Source organism: Salmo salar, chromosome ssa04 (assembly GCF_905237065.1).
Source record: "Salmo salar chromosome ssa04, Ssal_v3.1, whole genome shotgun sequence".
NCBI classification, from domain to species: Eukaryota; Metazoa; Chordata; class Actinopteri; order Salmoniformes; family Salmonidae; genus Salmo; species Salmo salar.
The window spans coordinates 30508508-30514507 of NC_059445.1; positions in this window are offsets into that span (position 1 = coordinate 30508508).

The window sequence follows — 6000 nt, forward strand, 5'->3', positions numbered from 1 at the left end:
ATACAAACAGTGCAGTTATTCCCTCCGCAAGGCAATCAAACAAGCTAAGTGTCAGCACAGAGACAAAGGGGAGTCGCAATTCAACGGCTCAGACACGAGAGGTATGTGGCAGGGTCTACAGTCAATCACGGACTACAAAAGAAAAACCAGCCCCATCGCGGATCACAATGCCTTGCTCCCAGACAGACTAAACAACTTTTTTGCTCGCTTTGAGGACAATACAGTGCCACTGACACGGCCCGCTACCAAAACCTGCGGGCTCTCCTTCACTGTAGCCAATGTGAGTAAAACATTTAAACGTATTAACCCTCGCAAGGCTGCAGGCCCAGGCGGCATCCGCGCGTCCTCAGAGCATGCGCAGACCAGCTGGCTGGTGTGTTTACAGACATATTCAATCAATCCTTATCCGAGTCTGCTGTCCCCACATGCTTCAAGAGGGCCACCATTGTTCCTGTTCCCAAGAAAGCTAAGGTAACTGAGCTAAATGACTACCGCCCTGTAGCACTCACTTCCGTCATCATGAAGTGCTTAGAGAGACTAGTCAAGGACCATATCACCTCCACCCTACCTGACACCATAGACCCACTCCAATTTGCTTACCGCCACAATAGGTCCACATACCTCCTGCGAGTCCTGCCCATCACCATCAGCTACAATCATTTACAAACAAACGTCCTGCGAGTCCTGCCCATCACCGTAAGCCAAAATCATTTACAAACATACCTCCTGCGAGTCCTGCCCATCACCGTCAACTAAAATCATTTACAAACATACCTCCTGCGAGTCCTGCCCATCACAGTCAGCAAAAATCATTTACAAACATACCTCCTGCGAGTCCTGCCCATCACCGTCAGCTAAAATCATTTACAAACATACCGCCTGCGAGTCCTGCCCATCACCGTCAGCTAAAATAATTTACAAACATATCTCCTGCGAGTCATGCCCATCACCGTCAGCTAAAATCATTTACAAACATATCGCCTGCGAGTCCTGCCCATCACCGTCAGCTAAAATCATTTACAAACATACCTCCTGCGAGTCCTGCCCATCACCGTCAGCTAAAATCATTTACAAACATACCGCCTGCGAGTCCTGCCCATCACCGTCAGCTAAAATCATTTACAAATTAACCTCCTGCGAGTCCTGCCCATCACCGTCAGCTAAAATCATTTACAAACATACCTCCTGCGAGTCCTGCCCATCACCGTCAGCTAAAATCATTTACAAACATACCTCCTGCGAGTCCTGCCCATCACCGTCAACTAAAATCATTTACATATAAACCTCCGGCAAGTCCTGCCCATCACCGTCAACTAAAATCATTTACAAACATACCTCCTGCGAGTCCTGCCCATCACCGTCAGCTAAAATCATTTACAAACATACCTCCTGCGCGTCCTGCCCATCACCGTCAGCTAAAATCATTTACATACATACCTCCTGCGAGTCCTGCCCATCACCCTCAGCTAAAATAATTTACAAACATACCTCCTGCGAGTCCTGCCCATTACCGTCAGCTAAAATCATTTACAAACATACCTCCTACGAGTCCTGCCCTTCACCGTCAGCTAACATCATTTACAAACATACCTCCTGCGAGTCCTGCCCATCACCGTCAACTAAAATAATTTACAAACATACCTCCTGCGAGTCCTGCCCATCACCGTCAGCTAAAATCATTTACAAACATACCTCCTGCAAGTCCTGCCCATCACCGTCAGCTAAAATAATTTACAAACATACCTCCCTGCGAGTCCTGCCCATCACCATCAGCTAAAATCATTTACAAACATACCTCCAGCGAGTCCTGCCCATCACCGTCAGCTAAAATCATTTACAAACATACCTCCTGCGAGTCCTGCCCATCACCGTCAGCTAAAATCATTTACAAACATACCTCCTGCGAGTCCTGCCCATCACCGTCAGCTAAAATCATTTACATACATACCTCCGGCGCGTCCTGCCCATCACCGTCAACTAAAATCATTTACAAACATACCTCCTGCGAGTCCTGCCCATCACCCTCAGCTAAAATCATTTACAAACATACCTCCTGCGCGTCCTGCCCATCACCGTCAGCTAAAATCATTTACAAACATACCTCCCTACGAGTCCTGCCCATCACCCTCAGCTAAAATAATTTACAAACATACCTCCTGCGAGTCCTGCCCATTACCGTCAGCTAAAATCATTTACAAACATACCTCCTGCGAGTCCTGCCCTTCACCGTCAGCTAACATCATTTACAAACATACCTCCTGCGAGTCCTGCCCATCACCGTCAACTAAAATAATTTACAAACATACCTCCCGTGCGAGTCCTGCCCATCACCGTCAACTAAAATAATTTACAAACATACCTCCTGCGAGTCCTGCCCATCACCGTCAGCTAAAATCATTTACAAACATACCTCCTGCAAGTCCTGCCCATCACCGTCAGCTAAAATAATTTACAAACATACCTCCTGCGAGTCCTGCCCATCACCATCAGCTAAAATCATTTACAAACATACCTCCAGCGAGTCCTGCCCATCACCGTCAGCTAAAATCATTTACAAACATACCTCCTGCGAGTCCTGCCCATCACCGTCAGCTAAAATCATTTACAAACATACCTCCAGCGAGTCCTGCCCATCACCGTCAGCTAAAATCATTTACAAACATACCTCCAGCGAGTCCTGCCCATCACGTCAACTAAAATCATTTACAAACATACCGCCTGCGAGTCCTGCCAATCACCGTCAGCTAAAATCATTTACAAACATACCTCCTGCGAGTCCTGCCCTTCACCGTCAGCTAACATCATTTACAAACATACCTCCCTGCGAGTCCTGCCCTTCACCGTCAGCTAAAATCATTTACAAACATACCGCCTGCGAGTCCTGCCCATCACCGTCAGCTAAAATAATTTACAAACATACCTCCTGCGAGTCCTGCCCATCACCGTCAGCTAAAATAATTTACAAACATACCTCCTGCGAGTCCTGACCATCACCATCAGCTAAAATAATTTACAAACATACCTCCCTGCGAGTCCTGCCCATCACCATCAGCTAAAATAATTTACAAACATACCTCCTGCGAGTCCTGCCCATCACCATCAGCTAAAATCATTTACAAACATACCTCCTGCGAGTCCTGCCCATCACCGTCAGCTAAAATCATTTACAAACATACCGCCTGCGAGTCCTGCCCATCACCGTCAGCTAAAATCATTTACAAACATGCCTCCTGCGTAGTCCTGCCCATCACCGTCAGCTAAAATCATTTACAAACATACCTCCTGCGAGTCCTGCCCATCACCGTCAGCTAAAATCATTTACAAACATACCGCCTGCGAGTCCTGCCCATCACCGTCAGCTAAAATCATTTACAAATATACCTCCTGCGAGTCCTGCCCATCACCGTCAGCTAAAATCATTTACAAACATACCTCCTGCGAGTCCTGCCCATCACCGTCAGCTAAAATCATTTACAAACATACCTCCTGCGAGTCCTGCCCATCACCGTCAACTAAAATCATTTACATATAAACCTCCGGCGAGTCCTGCCCATCACCGTCAACTAAAATCATTTACAAACATACCTCCTGCGAGTCCTGCCCATCACCCTCAGCTAAAATAATTTACAAACATACCTCCTGCGAGTCCTGCCCATTACCGTCAGCTAAAATCATTTACAAACATACCTCCTGCGAGTCCTGCCCTTCACCGTCAGCTAACATCATTTACAAACATACCTCCTGCGAGTCCTGCCCATCACCGTCAACTAAAATAATTTACAAACATACCTCCTGCGAGTCCTGCCCATCACCGTCAGCTAAAATCATTTACAAACATACCTCCTGCAAGTCCTGCCCATCACCGTCAGCTAAAATAATTTACAAACATACCTCCTGCGAGTCCTGCCCATCACCATCAGCTAAAATCATTTACAAACATACCTCCAGCGAGTCCTGCCCATCACCGTCAGCTAAAATCATTTACAAACATACCTCCTGCGAGTCCTGCCCATCACCGTCAGCTAAAATCATTTACAAACATACCTCCTGCGAGTCCTGCCCATCACCGTCAACTAAAATCATTTACATATAAACCTCCGGCGAGTCCTGCCCATCACCGTCAACTAAAATCATTTACAAACATACCTCCTGCGAGTCCTGCCCATCACCGTCAGCTAAAATCATTTACAAACATACCTCCTGCGCGTCCTGCCCATCACCGTCAGCTAAAATCATTTACAAACATACCTCCTGCGAGTCCTGCCCATCACCCTCAGCTAAAATAATTTACAAACATACCTCCTGCGAGTCCTGCCCATTACCGTCAGCTAAAATCATTTACAAACATACCTCCTGCGAGTCCTGCCCTTCACCGTCAGCTAACATCATTTACAAACATACCTCCTGCGAGTCCTGCCCATCACCGTCAACTAAAATAATTTACAAACATACCTCCTGCGAGTCCTGCCCATCACCGTCAACTAAAATAATTTACAAACATACCTCCTGCGAGTCCTGCCCATCACCGTCAGCTAAAATCATTTACAAACATACCTCCTGCAAGTCCTGCCCATCACCGTCAGCTAAAATAATTTACAAACATACCTCCTGCGAGTCCTGCCCATCACCATCAGCTAAAATCTTTTACAAACATACCTCCAGCGAGTCCTGCCCATCACCGTCAGCTAAAATCATTTACAAACATACCTCCTGCGAGTCCTGCCCATCACCGTCAGCTAAAATCATTTACAAACATACCTCCAGCGAGTCCTGCCCATAACCGTCAGCTAAAATCATTTACAAACATACCTCCAGCGAGTCCTGCCCATCACGTCAACTAAAATCATTTACAAACATACCGCCTGCGAGTCCTGCCAATCACCGTCAGCTAAAATCATTTACAAACATACCTCCTGCGAGTCCTGCCCTTCACCGTCAGCTAACATCATTTACAAACATACCTCCTGCGAGTCCTGCCCATCACCATCAGCTAAAATCATTTACAAACATACCGCCTGCGAGTCCTGCCCATCACCGTCAGCTAAAATAATTTACAAACATACCTCCTGCGAGTCCTGACCATCACCATCAGCTAAAATAATTTACAAACATACCTCCTGCGAGTCCTGCCCATCACCATCAGCTAAAATAATTTACAAACATACCTCCTGCGAGTCCTGCCCATCACCATCAGCTAAAATAATTTACAAACATACCTCCTGCGAGTCCTGCCCATCACCGTCAGCTAAAATCATTTACAAACATACCGCCTGCGAGTCCTGCCCATCACCGTCAGCTAAAATCATTTACAAACATGCCTCCTGCGAGTCCTGCCCATCACCGTCAGCTAAAATCATTTACAAACATACCTCCTGCGAGTCCTGCCCATCACCGTCAGCTAAAATCATTTACAAACATACCTCCTGCGAGTCCTGCCCATCACCGTCAGCTAAAATCATTTACAAACATACCTCCTGCGAGTCCTGCCCATCACCGTCAGCTAAAATCATTTACAAACATACCTCCTGCGAGTCCTGCCCATCACCGTCAACTAAAATCATTTACATATAAACCTCCGGCGAGTCCTGCCCATCACCGTCAACTAAAATCATTTACAAACATACCTCCTGCGAGTCCTGCCCATCACCGTCAGCTAAAATCATTTACAAACATACCTCCTGCGCGTCCTGCCCATCACCGTCAGCTAAAATCATTTACAAACATACCTCCTGCGAGTCCTGCCCATCACCCTCAGCTAAAATAATTTACAAACATACCTCCTGCGAGTCCTGCCCATTACCGTCAGCTAAAATCATTTACAAACATACCTCCTGCGAGTCCTGCCCTTCACCGTCAGCTAACATCATTTACAAACATACCTCCTGCGAGTCCTGCCCATCACCGTCAACTAAAATAATTTACAAAAATACCTCCTGCGAGTCCTGCCCATCACCATCAGCTAAAATCATTGACAAACATACCTCCTATAAGTCCTGCCCA